Genomic DNA, 25,586 nt, shown 5'->3' with positions numbered 1-25,586 from the left:
CTCAGTGGGGAGTGTGCTTGAAAGATTCTCTCCCTCTACCCCTCCCTCTTGCTCCCTCTCTCAAATAATTCTTTTTTAAAAACTACCAGTTCTGTTCCAATATCCTAGGTTGTTGTTTTTTGTTGTTGTTGTTGTTGTTTTTAGTATCTACAAATATTTTAAGAGGTATAGGCAAAGTTTGGAAACTAATATTGGTGGGCTTTGACTTGGTTCTAGAGTTTCATTTCTGCTTTTGTAGAGATTTGTAAGACAAAGACAGTAGTTTTTAATTCCCCAAAGAATTAGATTATAGCCTTAAAAAGATGGGCCAGTGCCTTGATATTAACTAAATTTTCTTATTTATATCAGGGAGATTTTTAGCTAAAATGGGAATCAAAAAGATTTACATCTTTAAATATGTATAAAGCATTTTAACAAAAGCCTTCTTTCTAGGTATATAATTCAACTTGGCTTTTATTAGCCCCTGAATATTGGCCTTTCACAGATCATTTACAGGAAGGCCTAAGTGAAATTTTAGTCCTCTTTTGTGGATAGTCATTAATCTTTTTAATTTCTTTAAATTTGGTAGAATCTTTTGTAAATAGAGGCAAAATAGCCTTATAATTTAAAAGACCTACTGGTGTTCAGGGGACATGAACTCTTTTGCAGTGGGGGGGGATCTAAGATACACCTGCAACGGACATCACATAGGAAAGTCCAAAGCTGGCAGAACCTGATTACTGAGCTCTGGAAGGTAGGAGCAAAGCAATCCTTAGTGCTAATCTTGGGTGCTTTTATTAAACTCCATTTCCTGTCTTTCAGCTTTACATGAGCAACCTGTATACTTGAACCTAGAGATGAAGCTGGCATGTTCACTGTAAATCTTGTAGGGAAAGGGAATTTAAAACAGGCACATGAGGCTGAATTTTAAGGGAAATTTATGTTAGAAGTGGACACTTAAGTCTAATTTCTGTTCTTGGTCTTGTCATGGGTGTCCTTAAGGCTAGCCATTATACTAAGAAGACAATTGTGAGCTCTCTATAAAGAATATTTTTCTTTTAAATATAACCAATTTAAAGGACCCAGCATCTGGCCATTGGCAAGTAGGATTTATTATTAGCAACTTAAAGCAATAAGCCTTTAAATGGTTTAACCAAAGATGTAATAGATATCCAAACAGGGCATAGCTGAGGGAGTCTCTATGATCCAAAAGTTTACTCCTCAAATTAGTCTTAGGAGGCAAAGGTCTTGGTTGCACAGGTGGTAAGAATGTTGTAATGAAAATGGTATGTCAGGTCTCCCACAAATCCTGTGATGCCTCCAGTCATACACAGGCTAACCTGTGACACTGGGCAGGTGCTAGTAGATTGGGACCTTCCAGAACTAACAAGCAACAATGGTCCTGTGGGCTGGAACCTCTCATGATAAACACCCCTGAGAGCTAGCACAGTGGGACAGAGAGAGAGAGACTCAGATCCCCAGTCTATTTGACCACCAAGATGCACCCTGGTAAATGTACCTTCCTCATGGTGGAAACAGATATCCTCAGTGGTCAAAAAGCCAAGTTCTTAGAACACAGAACACGATGAAAGAAAAAAACCTCATCTGGTTTTTCTCTTGGCTAAGCCTTGGGTCTCTTGGAGCCACATTAATACCCAGGAGGGATGTACTGCAAGGTTGGGAACTGTGTGTTGTTTTACAGTAAACCTTATTGCATGGAAGTTTTCTTGAGGTCAGTGGGTGACCTAGTGTCTATCTAACCTGTTCCATGACCAACTTATCCTAACACAGTAGTCTTTGAGTTAGGTGGTAAACAATCTGCTAGTTTGTAAGTGCTTGACTGGTGCCCATCAATTTTGCAGCTTTGGCTTCCAAGATGGCCCTTAGCAGCAGCCTTTACCCCACAGCAAAGTTTGTCTAAACAGATGCTGGTCTGGTGAGAACTGTGAACATTGACCTTTTTATGACAAACAAAAAAGGCATCAAGAAAAATAAAGAACCATCCCTGGGGGGATTTAACCAAAGAGTCACTAAGGTCAAAAAACTAGTTCCAAAAAGTATTTTCTCCTGCTAATCTAAATTTAGGAAAGAAAAAGGACTCTCACTGCTCTTGCTCCATCAGACTCCAGAGATAAGATTTCTTACCATGTCAACCCCCTGAAATCTCTGCCTTTTGCCAGCTGCTTGTAAGATTTCTCAAGGATCTCTCAGCTGCAGCAGTGTGTGGGGTGAGCAGTGACCAGCAAGTTGAGGTATCCTGCTGACTGTGCCACCTGTTGGAGAGGAAGAATTTTCTCTCTGTTGAAGGTTCTTCTGGCTGGACTAACAACCAAATTGACAGGAGAGAGATTAACAGAAGAAAATCAAATCTATCATATGAACAGGGAATCCACACAGACATGAAATTCCAAAGACAGGCAAGGTGAGGTTTATATGATATCCACTAAGGAGAGGTGTAAGGGTCTGAGGATACAAAGGAGAGGATGATCACTTAACAGGAATGTAAGAGGAGGTGTTTGGAAAACAAAGGTTGCTCTATTATGCATGTAAGTTTCTAAAGAGGCATCTCTGTTAATAGCTCTTTTTCTGGTATAGGCAGGCAGTTAAGGAGGAGAGGTAAAGAACTTTTCCAGAATCTGCTGGGTTTTGATAGGTTTTAACTCAAAATGACATTCATGCCAAAGTGGCCTATCTTGGGGTAGCCTGCTCTTGACCCCTACAATTTCAGTCAGGCTTAAAGCATCTTCAGATAGAATGAGACTAGGCAGTGGTAATAGGACATATTTTTCCAGTTTGCAGCTTGAATGTCTCTGATGATGTTCCTGAATGGCCCATACAGCACCAGCCATAAATATTATCCATAAATGAGATGTTGTGGTTTCTCTGAAGTTTATAACAAGTCGTTCAGTTTCAGTGTACAGTGCTTTGGGAAAAAGGCAAGTGTTATTCTTAGTGATTCCAGGTAAAAAAGGTGGGGGGGGAAATTGGAAACATAGTTTGAAAGTTGTGGCCAAATATTTGAAAACTCGAAAAATTCAAGATCCAGTCTGGTTTACAGGTAGAAAACAAACCCTCAGAGTAGTTAATAGTGTTAGAATCTGATATCTACAAAGGGATATTGTAATTTCTACTGAAACATAAGTTTTTATTCTACAATCACCTTCATTTCTACCAAAGATAACCACAGGTACTAATTTGTTTGCAAAGTAGGTCTACTCTCATTAACCCTGGCATAATTATTTACATTAGTGCAACAAGAACAGTGATTGATCATATAGGCTCTTTTTGTCTGCTTTGCTGGAACTTTTCATAAGGAATCTTAGATTGGGTATTTAAAAGCCTCCTCAGGGTGGGACTCCCCATTAGACTTTGCCTGCAATACCTATAGATTTGGGTAAATTCCTCTCTTCTCAAGGTTCCCAAGATATTCTGAGATTCCTATGACATTCTTTACTCACTTGGTAGGGCTGATGGGAACACTATCAGCAAGGTAGAAAAAGATGTTTTTAAGGGGCTTTACTGTTTCCATAATGTCCACGTGGATCCTTAAAAATCTCTGATCATATCTGATCTATGCACATCATTCTCAAATGGTATTTCAATCAATTGTTTCTAACTGACCTATTACAAAGAGAACATACTCGGGGCGCCTGGGTGGCTCAGTTGGGCGGCTGCCTTCAGCTCAGGTCATGATCCTGGAGTCCCAGGATCGAGTCCCGCATCAGGCTCCCTGCTCAGTGGGGGGTCTGCTTCTCCCTCTGACCCTCCCCCCTCTCGTGCTCTCTCTATCTCATTCTCTCTCTCAAATAAATAAATAAAATATTAAAAAAAAAAAAAACAAAGAGAACATACTCTTATTGAACTTTATGAGTTTTGAAATTCTGAAGGGATCCATTAGGTAGAAAATGAAATTGTTTCCATTCTGGTTACAAAGGTAAAATTTACCAAATTGTTGTAAGTCATAGATGAGAGAAAAATCTCATTAAATTTGGAAATGCAAAACATTAGTGAGCCAGCAATGTTTCAAACAAAAAGGCATCCTTATGAATTCATTCAGTCCCATGTAATTAATTCTTGTTGATTTTGATCTTTGATAGCAGTTTTATGAATCCATCAGTTTCTCCACTAGACTTCTGTAAATTTTGACCCACTTCAGTGTATGATATGAAAGCTATCAGAAACCATGAGAGACTATGGACTCTGAGAAACAAACTGAGGGTTTTGGAGGGGAGGGGGGTGGGGGGGAGGGTTAGCCCAGTGATGGGTATTAAGGAGGGCACGTATTGAATGGAGCACTGGGTGTTACATGCAAACAATGAATCATGGAACACTACATCAGAAACTAATGATGTAATGTATGGTGACTAACATAACAAAATAATTTAAATTATTTTTTATTTAATTTGAATTCATTTAATTTAAATTAAATTTAAAATAAATTTAATTTAAATTTTAAAAAAAGTTATCAGAAAACTGTACTTTAAAGTCCTTTACATGGACTTTCTCCTTGAAGAGAGAACAAATTTGCAAGAGCATCAAAGTAAAACAACAACTGTCTGTAAATGATAAAAAGACTTAAACTCTCATTAGAGCTTTAACCGTAGATATTTTTATTATAATGTAATTGAAAAGAAAATTTGGTTGTTTCTGACATACATTTTATGATAATAGAATTATGATGAATAACATAAAACCAGGACATATCAGATTTCCAGGAATTTCATAGAATTCTAGAATACTTAAATTAACATATACCCCTCCAAATATAATACCAAGAAGGTTTAGTATTATTTCTTACTTGGCAATGCTTTCTATATAATTTAACATATCAAATACACCTAATTAGTGTGGATCTCTTTTCAAAAGTAGAATAAATCTTTTGAGATGTCCCAAAGTTAGTCAAAAAGATTTTATTTAGAATTTGATTTTGAGGTTTTTGTCAAAAATATCAAAGGGTTTTGGACATTTGAGTAAGTTGGATCACAGAACATTATGAAATACTATTTAATTATCTATTTAGTCAAAGTGAGAATAAATGATTTTAAAGATAAATACAGAATGCTACATACATACTTGTAAGCAAAGCCTAGCTCTTTTAATATGGAGAAGATTCAATTTTCTTAAGTAATCATAGACCTGGTAAAGCACCATAAAGCACAGGAAATTATTTTGATAAAATATAAAACCTTAGCTTTTGAGGCATATTACTTAAGAGAGTGTGAAATATTTTTCTTTACCTTTTATCAAGAGCAGGCCAATAGTCCAAGCAAAGTTTATTTCAGCTGTTAAAAGGACAAAGTTAAATTTTAGTTTTACGTAAGTACACTACTGATTTTAAAGCTTATTTTAAAAAGCTTTATAATGACAATTCAGTTTTAGCCCACTTGGCCACACAAGGTGAGATTCTCTTCCCAACTTGCCATATCTATATAGAGTATTCTTTCTTTCTTTTTTTTTTTTTTAAGATTCTATTTATTTATTTGACAGAGAGAGAGCCGGCGAGAGAGGGAACACAAGCAGGGAGGAGTGGAGGAGGGAGAAGCAGACGCCCTGCTGTGCAGGAAGCCTGATGCAGGGCTCCATCCCAACATCCGGGGATCATGATCTGAGCCGAAGGCAGACCTTAACGACCGAGCCACCCAGGTGCCCCTATATAGAGTGCTCTTTATTCTCTTCTTTCCCATCCTGAAATAACCAGTTGTTCTTGAGGACAAAATTACTTTCATTTTCCTTAACAAAAATGTATCTCCATATCTTATACCTTTTCTTAGGACATATCCTACTTTTCCAACGACATATCCTACTTTCCCTGTAGACCAACATAAAATAGTTTCTCTTGCTATTGCTAGTTAGGAATTCTAATTAATACATGTAATTAGAACTAACCCTTAGAAACCTTAATTTCGGGGTGCCTGGGTGGCTCAGTTGTTAAGCGTCTGCCTTCGGCTCAGGTCATGGTCCCAGAGTCCTGGGATCAGGCCCTGCATCAGGCTCCCTGCTCCGCAGGAAGCCTGCTTCTTCCTCTCCCACTCCCCCTGCTTGTGTTCCCTCACTCTGTCAAATAAATAAATAAAATCTTAAAAAAAAAAAAGAAACCTTAATTTCTAGTGAAAACTCAGAAGTAAGCAATCATGAACTGTTACACTGGAATTCTTTAAATCGGCAAATTTATAAATTCATTTCATAATTTTGAAAAGCATATGCCTCTTTTTCCAATGTGGCACAAGACATGTTAACTAACAAACCCAAATACCTTTATTTTTTTGTAAAAAGAAACCAAAAGTAAATAGACGAGTGTTCTGTATCAGATCTGTACCTCTGAAACAAATAATACAATATATGTTAAAAAAAAAAAAAAAAGAAGAAGATGGCAGGAGGGGAAGAATGAAGAGGGGGAAATTGGAGGGGGAGACGAACCATGAAAGACTATGGACTCTGAGAAACAAACTGAGGGTTCTAGAGGGGAGGGGGGTGGGAGGATGGGTTAGCCTGGTGATGTGTATTAAAGAGGGCACGCTCTGCATGGAGCACTGGGTGTTATACACAAACAATGAATCATGGGACACTACATCAAAAACTAATGATGTAATGTATGGCGATTAACATAACAATAAAAATTTTTTAAAAAGATAGTCATATTCAATGATTTTCTGTCACTTAGCACAATTTTAACACTTCAAGTTACCAAAAAGATTTTGGAAGCTATTTCATAGGAGACATAGCCAGTAAAACCTCATCATTGTTGAAAAGTTCATTTATAAACTTTCATTCCACCTACATCTATTTAATTCACTGTTTTTAATAATCATATTAACATTGCTCATGAGAATTTTGAGACATTACATAAAGTTAAGCCATCTTATTTTTCTTTGGTAATAGAAACAATATGATCTTATTTGACTAGTACACTCAGGTGGAATAAAAGTTGCATATCTGCATTATAGTTAAGGCTAATAACTTTGAAGATGTGTCAATTTTAATTAAACCAACAAACTTCAACCAATTTTTACTTACAGAGGATTTTTCCAGATCATATGAACTTAAAAAACACTAGGGTTAGTTTTTATATTTCTGAAATTTTTGGGATACCCAATCCATTCAAACATTTTCCTTCAAGCAAACACAACATAGCTTTTACAAATTAATTTTGGTAATGCCATGTAGAGGTAGAAAAACACCACATCCATAACATACAGACAGACACACATAATGATACAGACAGACACAGAGATCTTACAGCTTTTGTTTTAAAATTTTAGCCATGTGTCAGGTACAATATAAAACTCACTAGTTTATAAAAGAACAGTTGGATCCAAAATGTGTTTCTGGCAAATGAAATAAGTTTACCTGCTCAGATGGCTAAAGCTATTTTACTAATATTTGTGGAAAAAAAAACACTTAAGGTGGTTTTTTGTTTGTTTGTTTTGCCAAATTTCTAAATAGCTCCTTTTTCCCCTCCTGATGAGAACCATTTCCCTAAAGTTTGCATTACAAAGAAATGGCTGTCAGCATACAGAGAAGACAGGGTAGAAAGGTATATTCAAAAGCACAAAAAAGTTTTCTCCAAGATGGGAGTTTTTGGTATATCTGTTACCAGAGGTGTAGCATAATTACTATTTAAATTTTTCCTTCTTTTTCATTTTTCCTCTTTTTCTTAAGTGTAGGACAATTCTTATTTCCAATGTTCTGATTTTTTTTTTCAATATCTGCAAGCATTTTGAGATGAATAGGGGAGGTTTGGCAATTGTAATGATAGGTGGACTTTGAATTGCTTCAGAGGTGCATTTCTGGTTTTGTAAATATTTTTAAGACAAAGAGTTTGTAATTCCTCAAAGATCTGGACTGTGGCCTAAAATGGATGGGTGAATTAGCCCCTTGATATCAAATACATTATCTTTATATAAGAGAGATTTCCAACTAAGATAGAAATCAATAAATTCCTACATTCTAGAGCTTCAGGATTTAATGTCATATGCCTTTATAAAGTCTGTATAAGTGCTTACCTTTTTTTCTGAGTGTACAATTCAACCTTAGACCAAAAAACCTCTTCTATTAGCCCATGCACATTGGCCTCCAACTGAAGACATTTCCTGATCTTTTATAAGAGGGCCCGGGAGAAATTCATCTGTTTTCTCTGTGAGGGCATTTTCCCCAGGGGACAATCTGGCTTGTCCGTTTAACTACAGTATAAGGGGTGGGAAGAACACCCCCCTTATCAGCCAATCAAGGTCCCTGTGAGTAGAGTTGTGAATGTCCACTGATCTAACTCTTCTCCAAATTTGGATCCCCTGCCTATTTCAGCTGGCTGAGACAAGAGAGAATATCCTCACCAGTCACAAAGTCCTGCTCTTAAGACAGAACAAGACAAAAGGAAACCTCATCTTGCCTATGGTTCTCTTCCTTATAACAAAAGAGGCAAAATCATACAATGACCACTTCTGGGAGGAAAGGGAACAATAGAAAGAGTACTCATAATAAAAATATTTAGCAGTCACTATACCCAAGAAACTAATTCACTCAGTTATTTCTCTGCTAATCTAGGTTTGAAAATAAAGGAATAAAGTTTGGTGTGTGTGTGTATGTGTGTGTGTTTAACCTTCTCTAAACCAGGCATACAGAAATAGACCCTGGAGAGCTTACTTTAGTAAGAAGTCTTACTTTCTGCCCGTCTTCTAGGATCCTATCTGCAGGCAAGTATAGTATCTCAGTGGGTCCCATCATGGGTTGTCAAACTGTAGGGGAAGAAAAATAATTTGCCCTCTACTCTTCTAGGTTCCTTAGACACCCCTGTAACAAAATACAGATTAATAGGAGAAAAACAGATTTTTAATTAGACATGTCTATCTCCTGTATACATGGTAGATATCCAGGAAAACTGAGTAACTCCCCTAAAACAGTCCAAGCCACCAGCTAAAAACAAAAAATGTTGGGATGGGAAAAGAAGACCATTATGGGAGTTTATCAGGCAAAACAAACAAGGGTATACATGTGGATTTAAGTTGTTGCCTTTTCCACTGCTAAAAATTTCTGAGATTAGGTCATCTTTCTCTTCCTGATACAGAGAGGGAGACACCCTTATAAAAAATGTCCCTTTCAAAAGGGATAACTTCTACTTGGTTTTTAGGCCTTCCCCGTGTCTGTTGTTTCTTAAGAATAAGCAGCTCAAGATAATCCTTATGCCAAAAAGGCATATTTTCGGGTGGCATATTCTCTCCATTACTGGACACTGTCATGGGTAATTCCACATATAATAACTGTGTGAAATAGAAATTACCTCCATTATACAAATGAGGAAATAGAGGCTCATAGAAGTTAATTACATTGTTGAAAATCATATGCTTAGTGTCTAAACTAAGATTATAGTCATTTTCCTGACCCCAAATTCAGTATTCTTTCCACATGTTGCCTTCTTCTATAATCTTAGGCAATATAAACCAGAGGGATGAATTTTGGAAAAATAAAAACATGTATCTACAACCTTTTAGGAAAATGTTTTCCTAAGGAAGACCATAAATGTAAACCTTATGTCTCCTTTTCAGATGTAATTTTTTTTTTTTATTAAGTAAATTCTAATCCTAATGTGGGGCTCGAACTCATGACCCTGAGATCAAGAGTTGCATGCTCTACTGACTGAGCCAGCCAGGTGCCCCTCCTTTTCAGATATAATTTAGTATTTTGTCCATATTTTATTGAGATAATTACCTGATTAGATTTTCATGAAGTTCAAAGTCTGGCATATGAGGAAAACAAGTGAATCAATCTAATTCCAGTGCTAAAGGCTCTATAATAAGCACTTTATAATCCAGAAATGCCGCAAGGCTCTAGAAGAAGCATATGTGCTACTGAATAAAAGTCATGGGCTAACTTCTGATGTTAGTAGAATCATGGGATAGATGTTCCAAATGGTGCTCTTAAAGCAATGCAAGTTGATCTTGCATAACTACAACATACTTCTTTAAAGCAGAGTTGGGCTCAAAAAAGAAAAAAAAAAAAAAACAAAAAACAGGAAATCTCCCAAGATGAGGAGAAGAAAGAGAAGGATAAAGAGGGAGAAGAAGCAAAAGAACAGTAAGTTAAACCCTGAATAGTGCCAGTAAACAAATATAAAAGTCAAGTCCCCTCACTGAAAAATAGCAGTTCTGGACTTAGAAGACACATAAGCCATTCTGCAAGGTGAGGGTGTGGAACAGAATGCTGCTCCATAGGAGTTAAGGTAGTTGCAGTTATATGTGCCTTTGGCTCCAGTGAAGAAAATGCAAATCTTATGTGACAGAAGCCACAACACATTAAACCTTCAGAATTCCCAAATTACTTAAAAAATAAAAATTTTGAATTTATTTTAATTATTTTTTAAAGATTTTAATTTATTTGACACAGAATGAGAGAAAGAGAAGAAGCAGGGGGAGTGGCAAAAGCAGGCTCCCCACTGAGCAAGGAGCCCAACATGGGGCTTGATCCCAAGACCCTGAGATCATGACCTGAGCCAAAGGCAGATGCTTAACCAATTGAGCCACCCAGGCACCCCTAAACTCACAATTTTTAAAAATCACCTAACAATGAATGAACTAGACCACCATGAGTGAGAGTCAGCAGATACAACAAAAAACAAACTTAAACTGCCAAAACCTAGAGATATTATGATGAAGCAGATTGCAAAAAGATCAGGTAGAAATTTTATAAATAAAAAAAAGATTTGGGGCACCTGGGTGGCTCAGTCGTTAAGCGTCTGCCTTCAGCTCAGGTCATGATCCCAGGGTCCTGGGATCAAGCCCTGCATCGGGCTCTCTGCTCAGCCGGGAGCCTGCTTCTCCCTCTCCCACTCCCCCTGCTTGTGTTCCCTCGCTAGTTGTTTCTCTCTCTCTCTGTCAAATAAATAAAATAAAATCTTTAAAAAAAAAAGATTTATTGAAATTAGACAACTAGGGCACCTGGGTGGCTCAGTTGGTTATGTGACTGCCTTCAGCTCAGGTCATGATCCTGGAGTCCTAGGATCAAGTGCCACATAGGGCTCCCCACTTAGTAGGGAGTCTGCTTCTCCCTCTGACCCTCTTCCCTCTCATGCTCTCTCTCACTCTCTCTCTCTCAAATAAACAAATAAAATCTTTAAAAAAATCATTTTAAAAAAAGAAATTAGACAACTGAAGAGACAATGAACTAGAAACAAGAACTAAAGAATTTGCAGTACTGAGAGATAACATGGATCCTGGGATCGAGCCCCGCATCAGGCTCCCTGTTCAGCAGGAAGCCTGCTTCTCCCTCTCCCACTCCCCCTGCTTGTGTTCCCTCTCTCACTGTGTCTGTCAAATAAATAAAATCTTAAAAAAAAAAAAAAATTCTTCACCTTTTACAAATTGAAAAGACCAATAAATAAATGTATATATAAAAGATTAAGAACTATTGAAGACAGAATTAATACAAGAAGGTAAAACATACATGCAATAGTTTCTGAAAAATAATACAGAAAGAATGCAAAAGAGGCATATTGGAAGGGTTTAGAAGTAGGCTGAGAATGGCTGAGTACTTATGATAGACAGAAACTGCAGGTGTAAGATACACAATATTTACCAAACAGAATAATCAAAGAAATATACATGCAAAATATAGCAAAACTTCAGAACACAAAAGATTAAGTAAGTATCTGAAAGGCAACCAGAGAAAAAAACAGAACACCTACAAGAAAGAAAACTTAGACTAACAGATTTCTCAACAGCTTTAGTCAAAGCCAAAAGTCCTTAGAGTAGTGTCTTCAAAATGCGGAGAGAAATAACCATCAACTTAGAATTGTGTTGTAAAAAAATTCTTTTTCAAGGTCATTATCAAAATAATAACATTTACAAAAAAGAAAAACCCAGAGTTTACCAGTGATAGACCTCTACTAATGTACATTCTAAATGATATACTAAAGGAGGAAAGATTCTACAAAAAAGTTATGAAATGCAAGAAGAAATGTTTAACAATTTCCTTAACATGTAGATTAATCTAAAAAGAAATAATGTAGATAGTAAAATGATGACTAACTTCTGTGTTAATAAAGATAAGACAGAACAAAAATATTAGATCTACACTGTCCAATAAAATATCTTTTAGCCACAAATTGCTATTTAAACTTAAAAAAAAATTGTTGGGATGCCTGGGTGGCTCAGTCGGTGAAGCGTCTGCCTTTGGCTCAGGTCATGATCCCAGGGTCCTGGGATCAAGTCCCACATCATCGGTCTCCCTACTTGGCAGGGAGCCTGCTTCTCCTCTGTATGCCACTCCCCTTGCTTGTGCTCTCTGACCAATAAATAAAAATAAATTGTTTAGTTACATTTCTGGTGCTCAATAGCATCATTTACTGGGGGCCGATCTACTTTGTAAGAAAAGAATTACTGTAAATATGGAAAGAAACTAAAATGTCACTACTAACAGATTATATGATTGTTTACATAGAAACCAAATCATCTACCAAGAATATTAGAATTAGTGTTTATCAAGGTGCTTAAATATAATACTCAAACATTAATGTGTTGATATACATCAGCTACAAATTTAGAAATCATAACTTAAAATACATATTTATAATATTAAAACACAATGAAATAGAGACTTTGAAAGATATACAAAAAGGTAAAGGTTTAAAATTTTATTAAAAGCTAAATCACAAATATAAAAAGAGAAACATTCCATGTTTATGGATGGAATAACTATCATAAAAATGTCAGTTCTTAAATTTCACTACAGTCTTAATCAAAATTTAATAGGATTTTTAAGAAATTTGACAAGTTAATTCTAAAACTTACTTGAAAAATCAAGTGTCCCCAAATGGGTAAAGCATAACTGAAGAAGGATAAGGTAGGAAACTTGTGTTATCAGATACTAAGCTTTATTATAACGTGTCAGTGAATATAATGTGATATTAAGTCAAAGAGAGACCAGTTGGCCCGTGGAATAGAATACTCAATGGAATAGAGAGTGCAGAAACAGACCTATGCATAGTAGAACTTCATAATCGCAAACAGGATATTATTGATCACTGGAGAAAGGACATAAGCTAATTATATGAAAAAACAGTAAAATTTATAGTTTACTTTATAACATGTATTATAAAATTCCAGGTAAATTAAAAATTTAATTCCAAAGGGAAACTTTTGGAAGAAAATATAGAAGATAATTTTTATGATCTCAGAATATGGAAAATATTAACTAATTGAAAAAAAAATTGCTAAATTCAACTACATTAATAGAAAGAACTTCTGTTTATCAAAAGACACCATAAAGAAAATGGAAATAAACCACAAACTATTTGAAACATACATAAATTCAACAAAGGATTAGTACCCATTAAGTAAATTCTTATGAATTCTTATGAATAAACAGGAAAAAGACAAACTCCTCACCCCACAAAACAAACAAAAATAATAAATGACCAAACAGGCATTTCAAATTAGAGAAAATACTAATAGCCCAGTCTCATTGGTCATCAGAGAAGGGTAAATTAAAATCACAAGATATCATTTTATTTATATTACATTAAATAAAAAATTCTGATAGTATCCATTGTTGGCAAGGAAATAATGAAAAATATATATAGCTCTAGGGGTATACATTTGGAAAACAGTAATTCTGTAAATTAGAACATAAACTTACCTATTTTACTCCTAGTAACAAAACCTAGAGAAACTTGCATATGAGTCCTAGAAGATATGTACAAGAATTGTATAATTGACAATGACTGAAATGATAGGAAAAAATCAGGTAACAAAAATCTACTGACAGAAGTGGATGAATGGATTATGACATAGTCACAGAATATTATATAGCTGTGAAAATAAATTATAGCTACTGGCAATAAGATATATAAATGAAAAACAATGTTGAATGAAAAGAGCAAGTTGGAGAAAATTAAATATTATGTAATTATATAATACATAATATGTATACATATATAACTAAATTACATGCTGTAAATTTTACAAACAGCTTATTATTTAAGGATTGCTATATATGTGAAAATTTTATTTTAGAAGATAAGGACATACATCCGTTACTTCTGGAAGGGAGGTAGAGGAATAGAACTTTGGAGGAATACACTTATAACTTAAAGATGTTGATAATGTTGAGGAGGAAGAATTTCCTCTACCCCTCAAGGTCCTTCTAGCTGAACTTAAATTGACATGAGACATATTAATAGGAGAAAATCAAATTTAATAGTGTATATACAGGGAATCCAGACAGACATGGAAATTCCAAAGAGGCAGCATGAGGCTTGTATAAGCTAAGGAGAGGAGTAGGGGTCTGAGGATACAGAGGAGAAAGTCCTTAGCAAGAAGGTGAAAGATGTTTGGGAAACAAAGGTTGGCCCATTATGTAGGTAAGTGTCTCAGGTAAAGAAGAATCTCTGTTAATAGCTCTCTTCCTGGTACAAGGAATTTGAGGGGGAGGTAAAGAGCTTTTTCTGAATTTGCTGGGTTTAGATTGCTTTTAACTCAAAATAACGTTCATGCCAAAGTGTCCCATCTTGGGGTGGCCTAAACTTGGCCTGTACAATAATATTCTAGTTTTTAAACAGTCGGTTCACTACTGTTGGTGGTGTTATGCTTCATGAAGTCACATCAATTATTTATATTGATAATAGAAAAACTCTCTAAAGGCTTGGTATACAAGGGAAACCATTATAGATTTATTTCTAAGTCAACATGACTGTTTATAAACTTTGTTCAAACCAAAATCCTGATTTATGGCCCACCAAACATGTATTGTACATCTGCTTTGTGAATTAGTAGCCTATTCCCTGCTTCCCATTATGATAAAACTCATGATTCCTGCCTATATGCTAATCTATAATATTTTGAGCTTTTACAAGGCATAAAAAATAATATAACCCCGTAAAAACTGTTCATTCTCCAGAACACTTTCTTCCTTGTGAAGAGCATGTTTTCCAGGCAGCTGTCCTAACTTGGACTCAAATAAAACTCTTGTTCAGTTTGTATTGATCTTTCTTGGTGCAGTTGGCAGGATATCAGAGCAACTCACCTGAGAACACCTGGGGGTCATCTGGAACTTGGCACTCAGTACAAGCACAAGCCCTTTGTGCCCCGCTGACTTCTCACCACCTCACTGGTGAATCTGGTGAGTTGTCTTGATATCTGCATCTCCTCAACTTGAGTTGAAGATCCTTTTATTCAAGCTATTCTCTAGGTGGGAATAACCTTGAGGAACTGAAGTCTCAGATGACACAAATGGGATTCTTTTGCCATGTCTAAATTATTTTTCTTATGCACGCAATTATAGAAAGCCAGCTACAAGGCTAAGTAACCAGAAACTAGGAAGCCGTTTGGTTCAATTGATGAAAGCTCCAACTTTTGGGGAGGAACCAATGCTCACAGAGGAATTTTGAGATTTATTTGGTTTGTTGCAGCTTTGGGCTGCAGCTTTGGGCATCTTTGAACAAAACTATCCATATTAGATTGGAAAATGGAAAATGACTAATTAATGGATCCATAGATTATACTGCTACCTTACAATTAGATTTGTTTTAATAAAGGGGAGATATTTGGAAATTGGGTCTTTAATGTCCTCTCCAGAAATATTAATGAAACAAAGGCTAGATTTTCTTTGCATCTTGTTTGTGTATATGTGTCCATGTGTGTTATGTGAGATGTTTTTTCTACCTCTAGATGGTATTGCTAAGACTAATTTGTAGGGGCACCTGGGTGGCTCAGTTGGTTAAGCATCTGCCTTCAGCTCAGGTCATGATTCCAGGGTCCTAGGATCAAGCCCCACATTGGGCTCGTTGCTCTGCAGGGAGCCTGTTTCTGACACGCCCCCTGTCAAATTAAAAAGTCAAATTAATTTGTAAAGAAAGCTCTATTTAGGGGCGCCTGGGTGGCTCAGTTGTTAAGTGGCTACTTTCGGCTCAGGTCACGATCCTAGGGTCCTGGGATATAGCCCCACATTGGGCTCCTTGCTCTGCTGGAAGCCTGCTTCTCCCTCTCCCACTCCCCCTGCTTGTGTTCCCCCTCTCTCTGTCTCTCTGTCAAATAAATAAATAAATAAAATCCTAAAAAAAAAAAAAGCTCTATTTAATTGGTTAAAAATTTGGTTAAAAATAAGTGCTTATAAAAACTGAGCATTCTAAAATTCAGAAAGATAGAGATTAACCCAAATATTTTGCAAGTTCATGCAATATGGAAAAATATTCAGTATTAAAACCAGTTTAAATTTGTTGGTTTAATTAAAATAGGCATGTCTTTTGGAGTTATTAACATCAAATATAATACAGATAACAGCCTTTTATTCTACCTAAATGCATTAGTTAAATTCATATTTTACCTGTTGTAATTTATCAGCAAAAAAATTACTTAAAAGGATGGTTGATTTTGCTTGTCTCATGAAGTTTTCATAGGTAATTATTAAGAACAAGTAGGCTGAATAGATAAGTTTACAGGAAAATATAAATGGCTTTCAAAGTCTTCAGCTACCTGAAACTTTGAAGTTTTGCTAAGTTAAATGATTAATTAGGTTGAATTCATTTAAGTCTTTTCCAAATAACATAGAATTCTAAATCATTGATTACTAGGTTTGTCTGCTTTTGGCAGAGAAACTGAGGATTCTTGGATCTGTTGGTAAACATGCTTTGTGCTTAATTGAAAGATTATGAGAAAATGTTTCTAGAAATTATGAAATGTATTCATAAATTTCTGACCTAAGAAATTCTGGTGTAACAGTTCATAATTGATTACTACTTAGTTCTCACTGGAGACTAAAGTTTCTAAAAGTAAAAAACAAAACAAAATTTAAGATTTTATTTGAGAGAGAGAGATAAAGAGCACAAGCAGGGGGAGCAGGGAGGGAGAGGGAGAAGCAGGCTCCCCGCTGAGAAAAGAGCCCAGTGGACCCTGGGATCATGACCTGAGCCGAAGGCAGACGCTTAACCTACTGAGTACCCAGGTGCCCTAAAAGTAAAAATTCTGATAAGGTATGAGGAATGGGAATACATTTTTCTTGAGGGAAAAGAAAGTAATTTTGTCCTAAAAGGAGACTGTTTATTTAGAGAAAGAAGGCTTAGGACAAAATCTGAATGAAAAAGAAAGTTATAGGTTTGTGAAGGGGAATCTAAAAAAAAAAAATTATGCATGGTCAGGAATGACTAAGATTGGAATAAGTGAGTTTTAAAAGTACACTAGTATAAGATTGAGATTCAGCTTTTTCTTAGATTATTGGTCTACTTTTTTTTTTTTAAGACTTTATTTGAGAGAATGAGCACAAGCTGGGGGAGGGGCAGGACACTGGGATCATGGACTGAGCGGAAGGAAGATGCTTAACTGACTCAGCCACCCAGGTGCCTGATTATTGGTCTACTCTTGATAAGAAATTATAAACAAGGTCTTTATCTGCCCAGAAAAACAAAGTTTATCAAGTTTTTGATTATTGAAAATTAAAACTTCTCTATTAAAGGGGCTTAAGTTTTACTTATAACTGTATATAACCTTCTGTAGAATCTCTTATTGCTACCTTGGTTAAACATAAAGTTTACAATGATCTGTAATCCTATTTAGGCATGCACTTTAGAAGCTTCTGAGGTCTTTACCAAAGTTCCCAAGTATTCAAATTCTAAAAGAAGTCTTTTTGACTAATTAGACTTGTTTATTTGGTATGTTTAAGTTACAAGGGAAGCATTGTCAAACAAATGATGAAAATCCTTCTTAGGTTACATTGTATAGGTAAATGCTCTGGTTTAGAAATTATATGAAATTCCTGAAGTTTTCATATGTTCTGGTATAAGGTCATGTCAAATGATGTTATGTCACAGAAATAAACAGATTTCCTTGTCAAGTGCATTATCATGAACTCTCATCAGATCTTTGTGGATGTATTTTAGTCTTTTGTCATTTATGGTTATTGTTCTGATGCTCTTGTAAAATGTGTTTCTTCTTCAAGGAAATTCATGAAAAGGACTTTTTTACAAACACTGGTTTCTAATATATTTTAAGTCATAAAGCTAAGCTGAGTAAGAATTTCCAAAACTAATGGGAAAGCTGCATTCAAATAGAACAAAAATTAATAACATGAGACTAAATGAATTAAGAAAGATGATTACAGATTGGTGACTTTTGTTTGAAATATTGCTGGTCCTCCAATGTCTGATCTTCCAAAATTAAGGAAACTTTTTCTCTTAAGATATCTATGCCTTACAGAAATAAATATTTCAACTTGTTTATGAAGGAATATTTTATCTTTTCTCCCTACCTGAACCCTCTGGAATTCAAAATCTGTCCGTGAATATTCTTTCTTTCACGGCATTTACGTAAATTCAATAAGAATCTGTTCTCTTTGGAACAGAACACCATTGGAAACATTGGTTATATTACCAAGGCTTTGACTGGAATGTCATATTTGAGAGACATGAATAGCCTCAGGTATGACCAGACAACTTTGAGGAATGAAGGTTGACTGGAACAAGAGAGCACCTTGGAAATGTTGACCTGATACCTTGCTTTCCAAAATACCCGGTAGCCTTACCAGGTGAGTAAAGAATGTCATTTCTCAGGATATTTGGGGTACATCAAGAAGAGAAATTCACCCAAACCTATAGGTATTGTAGGCAAATCTTGATGTTAAGTATTTGGCTTCTAACCTTGAGAGGTTATTTAAAGCTCAATTTGAAATTCCTTATAAAAAGTCCCAGCAAAGCAGATTTAAAGAACTTGTATGGTAACTCACTATTCTTGCTATGCCTCTATAAAGAATTAGGCCAAGTTTATTAAAACAAGGATGATTATAAAAAGAATATGCTTCAATAACACATTTTTGTAGATATTATTAGATTTTAATACTATTTATTATATACTAGACTAGATCCTGATTTCTTCTAGTGTCCTCTAATGCTTGGTACAACTCTACAAACTAACATTTTTAATTTTCTTCCACCTTTCTGACTTGAATCATTTGAGAACTAAAACTGCCCTTTTTCTTGAACCTCTGCAAACTGCAAATGTAAATAGCTTGATGTCAAGAAATCACTGGAATAGCCCATATGTAGACAATCTTTGTGCCTATTGCTCAGTGGGCCACCCAAAGATCATCAGACACATTTGAACTACAAACTGGGATAAGAAGTAGATGACATGAGGGTAGATTGATGTCCCAAGATTTGGGACTAGGTCTATATTTCTACTCTTCTTTCTTTTAAAATTATAACATTAGGTTTACTATCTTCTATTTGTTTGCTTTTACCTCCCCCTTTATTGCATCCTGATAAATCATCAGGTAACCATGAGATTTTAACTAATATAACTCCGAATACTATCCTCATACTTTATTATGATGAAAATTTAGATAAAATGTTTAATGACCTCTTGGACATACTCTAATGTTCCTTTAACTCACTGGTGCTTATATATTATAAAGAACCTCTATTAGAAAAAACCTTTCAGGAATTACTACCTAACTTAAATTTAACCTAAATTATATATAACATTCAACAGACTGGAAATGGAAATCCCTGACACATTTAGTTGTGCCTTTCCCCATTTATACTCACTCTCTTGAACCTCCCCTAGTGTCACTGGAAAGAGAATTTCTCTTTGCAGACATCAGGATCGTAGTTCTCCCCCTTCCTATCTGCTCATCTCACTTTATGGATCTCGTTCTTTCTCACAGCCATGTACCCAGTGAGCTCTTGGACATTCAAGCAGTCCTGAGGCTGTGGTCATTGATGCTGGATGCATAATCATTAATCCTTTTTCTTAATCCTAAGAATCCTTCTAATCATCTTTCTTAATTCATTTAGTCTCATGTTATTAATTTTTTGTTCTATTTGAGGTAACATTTGCTCCAAAGGGGGCATGAGAGAAGAAAAAATTTCTATCCTCATATAACAAACACCTAAGAGAAAAATACAATAAAAATCTGATAATAGTATGGTTAGTATAAAAATGAAATTTGTGTATGTGATATTTATAGGAATGTAATAAAAATCCCTCACATTCAGCAAAAAGGCAACTTATATGTCACACAAAGAACCTTACTGAAACCAAGAGTAAATTCCTATAGAACATGCATCTGAAATACAGATATAAAAGAAGCATAAAGAAAATGATCATTAAATTCTCAGCATCTGAAAAGAGGAATAAAAACAAAGTCAAAGACATTTGCACGAGTCATATTTGGGAAATTTCCAACTGTGAGCAAAGCAAAAAAAATGAGCCCTAAATATGTATTCAGATAGTTACTGATGGAAAAGTGTGAGCAAAAACCAAGATAGAAGATCATAACCATTTAATTTCCTAGGGAAAGGGGGTAAGAGAATACATGGTAGTGCTCTGTCAACCTGAAACTCAGGTGCTGACCTTCCTAAAAGGAAATTCTTCATTTTCCAGTACCCCAAAGCTTAAATGAACTAAATAATAAGACTACAGGGGATATTTTAAATATTAAAGGTGTTTTTTAATTGTTTTTGTTTTTACCTCTGGCAGTATCTATATCTGAAACAAGAAGTCTTGACCCATTTACAAACAAAACACATATTAAAAAAAAATGCCACTCTGACTAGCCCATTATACCATTTTTCTAAACAGTTAATAATTTCCAATCCATGGGATTTGGAGATCCTGAACGATTGGCCTACTAGCTGTACCTTTTTTGAGCTAATTCTTTACAGATCAGTGGATGTTCATCTACCATAATTGGTGACTGGGATTTCTTTGTCCTACTAGAATAAATGGGATTCCGAGCACAAGCAAGAGACAAAATTCTGGAAAACATAGGATCCAGACATTTTATACAGCTCCATTAAGAAACTGAGATGGATGTTAGCCTATATGAAATTTATTTATGTGATCTACTTATTAATAATAAGTATCTTCATGCAAGTCATGCTTTGCTCCAAACTCTGATTTCTACTCTTTGTCTTATACTGTTAAATAAATCCCAAATAGTCTTTTAATTGGTATAGTACTTCATTCCTTTTGCTTGCTTTCCAAGTCCCAATGGTGTCTTGCAGACATAGTTTTAGTCCCTCTATACGAAGTATGATTTTTCCATTAGTATGAACGAAAGAGGCTACTTATATCTGGGTAGTGTGTGGTTGCAGATTTCTACAAAATGGCACTGGAAAATAAAAGTCAGGTCACAAATCCTTCTCTCAAAGGCAAATACAGTTCCTGCTTTTGATTCAGGCAGAAAGCCAAACCTAGAATAAGAGAAGCCATATGTATGTATTTGAGAGAAATTTGCCTATGTAAGTAGGGATTTTCCCCAAGTAATGAAGTTAACTTTTCGATGCCTTTAGGAGAATGAAGGAAATGTAATGGTCACACTACAAACTTTAAAAATGTTTTACAAATACTTTGAGGTAATTTTTTAAAAAGAAAAAACAGCATGATAAAAGGGCCACAGCCTTCATCAAGACTGATTAATGCAAAGAGGGCAAGTATGGCATTTAAAAGTTCACCAGTTTCCTACACTCAAGTATAGCTGAAACTTGTTCCCAGATATTTTTATCCATGTTCAAAAGCAGAAAGATCTCTGACTCAATTGGGGAGAGCCTGTAAACCTGCCCACTCTCAACCCCTTTCTGATCTTCATTTGTGCTTAATAAGACATGAGAAAAACAAATGAGTGATTCTAGGGTTACCATTAGAAAACCTCTTTTATACACACTAACACAGTTCAAGAAGATTGATCCTAAGGTTTCCAGGCTCAGAGCATCTACAGATCTTCTAAACAAGTGGTTCTCCACTGGGAGAAATTTGCCCCTAGGGAACACTTGGTATGTCCAGAGACATTTTTATTCTTACAACTGGAGAGTAGGAGATGCTACTGGCATCTAATGAGTAAATCAGGAATCCTGAAAAATATCCTACAGTACACAGGACAGCCCCTGACAAGAAAGCATTAGAGCCCCAAATATCAAAAGCAGAAGTTGAGAAACACTGTTATAGATCAGTGTCCCCTGGATCAGCCCAATCTATGAGGAAGCATGGTCTTCTTACTGATTTTTGACCTTTGGGTCCTCATTGTAAGCAGGCATTTGGAACCATAATTACCCTGCTGTGTATGTGTCAATTGGGGGTGAGGGGCATGGTTTCTCTCCTTATTTCCAGGTTGGGAGGCCCTCCTTGAAGGAATTATTTGGAGTCCATAGCTCTGTTCCTCTCTTCTAACAGACCTGGATCTCAGATCCTGACCTGCTCTGGCCTAAAAAGAAAGACACAAAAGGGAGGCTGGAGCCAAATAAAATGTTATTTTTTGTTTTTTCTCAGCTCACCTGGAATATTCTAAGTTAAGCAGAATGACATTTGGAGTTTGCTTCCACCTCTAGGCCAAACAGTGTGTTTGACAAGGACTATAAACAAAAATAAATTTCAGGGCGCCTGGGTGTCCCAGGTGGTTAAGCCTCTGACTCTTGGTTTTCACTCAGGTCATGATCTCAGGGTCGTGAGATCAAGCCCCACGTCAAGCCCTACATCGGGCTCCATACTCAATGCAGAATCTGCCTAAGAGTCTCTCTCTTCCTCTCTCTCTCCCCTTTCCCCTGCTTTACTCTCTGTCTCTAAAATAAATAAAAATCTTAAAAAAAAAAATTTCAAGAATAGCTTTTATATTTGAATTCCACTTCATGGTATACAATTATATGTATGAATTCCCATACTGATATATTTAATCAAGAAAAAAACCCAAATGGGGCACCTGGGTGGCTCAGTTGGTTGGGTGACTGCCTTCGGCTCAGGTCATGATCCTGGAGTCCCAGGATCGAGTCCCGCATCGGGCTCTCTGCTCAGCAGGGAGTCTGCTTCTCCCTCTGACTCTCCCCTGTCTCATGTGCTCTCTCTCTCATTCTCTCTCTCAAATAAATAAATAAAATCTTAAAAAAAAAAAGAAAAAATCCAAATGTTTAAATTTTCCTCTATTTAAAATACTTAAAAAATATCAGTACAAAGTGGCCAATGTTGCTTTCTTTTTTCTTTTTTAAGATTTATTTATTTATTTATTTATTTATTTATTTATTTATTTGAGAGAGAGGATGAGAGGAGAGAGAGAGCTCATGAGAGGGGGGAGGGTCAGAGGGAGAAGCAGACTCCCCGCCGAGCAGGGAGCCCGATGCGGGACTCGATCCAGGGACTCCAGGATCATGACCTGAGCTGAAGGCAGTCGCTTAACCAACTGAGCCACCCAGGCGCCCCCAATGTTGCTTTCTTGAGAAGAAAAAAAATATTCTGGGATGATGTTCTTCATTGATTTTGGTGTTAAAGTAATGGTAGAAATAGATGAAAAATACAGATGCTGTAAAAATTTTCCTTAGTAGAATAGTAGGTTAGAAGCTTTGTTGGTTCTCCATTTACTCATCTGAAATTTTACTGATCCATGAAACCCAAAATTCTGGAATCACTGTTCTAGTCTAGTCAACAACTAAATAGTCAAGGTCTTTGCTTAAGCAACTCCACTGGTGAGGAATTTTCTGCTTTCTGAGGAAGACCATGTCATATCTGGCCAGTCCTATTGGAAAGTTCTTTATGTTGCAGTAAAACATAACATTTGTAATCATCCCCTCATAATTTCTTGGTTCTTGGCTCTTGTTCTACCTTGCAGGTCACAGCAAATGAGCCAAATTCCACTTCTATAGGACAGCAATAAGTAATGATGGTTATCATACCCACCTTGAACTTCATCTTCTCTAAGCCAAGCATTTGCTAGTGCTGCACTGACACAACTCAATAGTTCCTCTCTACATTGTGGTCATTGTCCTCCAAATAGCTTCCAGTTTCTATAAAATTGAACAAGCTAAGTTTTAGCTGAAACAAAGTCTATTATATCATTTTTCTGTTTTAGACATTTCACTCATACTATTTGGCTTTAAGGACAAACTAGATTTGTTGGCAGGCCTTAATAATATTGACACATGAAATTATAGTTAAATCAAACCATAGATATTTAAACAAATTCTTCCTCTAACTCCTATGCCCTCTACTGCGTATACAATCAATTGGTGGGGTTTCTATTTGATTCAAGGTTAGGATTTTTTTTTTTATTCATATCCTAAATTTCCTCTTATTGTCAGCACATCGTTCCACACTGCTGAGATTTTTAAAAATATTTTTCTTATAAAATATTTCAAACATTTGGAAAAAGAGATGAATATAATGAAAGGTCATATGGCCAAACCCAAACACAATAAATATTAACATTATACCACATTTTCTTTAGGTTATTATGTTTTTATTTATTTTTTTTTTAATTTTAATTTTTTTTTAAAAGATATGAGCACTTTTAGGTCTCTTTTTTTTTTTTAAGATTTTATTTATTTGACAGAGAAAGACACAGCGAGAGAGGGGAACAGAAGCAGGGGGAGTGGGAGAGGGAGAAGCAGGCTCCCAAGGAGCAGGGAGCCCAATGCGGGACTCGATCCCCAGACCCTGGAATCGTGACCTGAGCCGAAGGCAGATGCTTCACGACTGAGCCACCCAGGCGCCCCGGTCTCTCTTTTTTTTAAAGATTTTATTTATTTATTTATTTGAGAGAGAGAATGAGAGAGAGAGAGCACATGAGAGGGGGGAGGGTCAGAGGGAGAAGCAGACCCCCCGCCGAGCAGGGAACCCGATGCGGGACTCAATCCCGGGACTCCAGGATCATGACCTGAGCCGAAGGCAGTCGCTTAACCGAATGAGCCACCCAGGCGCCCAGGTTATTATGTCTTTAAGCAAACCAAACTTTAAATATATTTGCAGCCCGAGAACTCTGAAATCCCACCCCCTGCCCTCTTCTCCCTAGTTAAACCACCACCCTGAAGGTGCTATGCATACTTATCATCCCAGATTTATATACCTAATTCTACATATGCAGACAGCTATAGACTATACATACTTTTAAATATATCATAGAATATGAATCACTATATAGTTTGGTTTTTTTAACCCTTTTTTTCTGACCCTTATCCTTGTTAAAACATGAGGTACCAGTTCTTTCATGTTCAGTTGCCCATTTGTCCAGTCTATTTTCTCCATTTCAAACAATGCTATTACATGCATCTTTAAACACATCATCTTACGTCCATGTATAATAGTGGCCATAGGATAAGATGTCTAGAAGTAAAATGTCTGGGTTATGGTTATATATCATTACTTTTAATAGATACTGTCAAATTGCATTTTAAATCAATAGTACTAATTTGTGTTTCCATTAATAGTGATTGAGAGTTTGCATTATTCCACATCCTTGGCAACACTTGGTGTTATGGGTTAAATTGTGTCCTCCTCCAAAATTCATAAAGTCATGTTGAAAATTCCATATTGAATCCCTTATCATCAATATCTCAAATGTGACCTTATTTGGAAATAGGGTCACTGCAGATAAAATTAATAAAATTAGGTCATATTCGAGTAGGGTGGGTCCTTAATCCCATGACCGGTGTCCTTAGCAAAAGGGGAAACTTGGACATAGGGAGAATGCCATGTGAAGATAAAGGCAGACAGATATTGTAGAGATGTAGAAGTCAAGGAACACCAAAGGTTGCCAACGAACCACCAGAAGCTAGGGAGAGCATGAACAGATTGTCCTTCACAGCTTCCAGAGGGAGCCAACACTTTGATCTTATTCTTCTAGGCTACAGAACCATGAAACAAGTAATT

General features: G+C 36.1%; 1 long non-coding RNA gene across 2 annotated transcripts in view; it reads right to left on the bottom strand.

Moving 5' to 3' along the window:
* Positions 1 to 25,586, bottom strand: part of LOC118015117 — a 123,280-nt gene that overhangs the window by 39,101 nt on the left and 58,593 nt on the right. Inside the window, exons 2-5 of one of the 2 annotated variants that reach the window (XR_004680533.1) lie at positions 23,619 to 23,725; positions 8,638 to 8,711; positions 5,217 to 5,261; positions 2,125 to 2,252 (exon numbers count right to left, since the gene is read on the bottom strand). This is a non-coding gene — a long non-coding RNA (uncharacterized LOC118015117). Of the gene's footprint in view, positions 1 to 2,124; positions 2,253 to 5,216; positions 5,262 to 7,982; positions 8,077 to 8,637; positions 8,712 to 23,618; positions 23,726 to 25,586 lie in introns of those variants that run through there. The other variant, XR_004680532.1, reaches the window with a different exon arrangement.

Source organism: Mirounga leonina, unplaced genomic scaffold (genome assembly GCF_011800145.1).
Source record: "Mirounga leonina isolate KUSES-001 unplaced genomic scaffold, KU_Mleo_1.0 Mir_165, whole genome shotgun sequence".
In the NCBI taxonomy this organism is placed as follows: Eukaryota; Metazoa; Chordata; class Mammalia; order Carnivora; family Phocidae; genus Mirounga; species Mirounga leonina.
The sequence above is the reverse complement of the archived record's forward strand: the minus strand, read 5'-3'. Positions and strand labels throughout refer to the sequence as shown.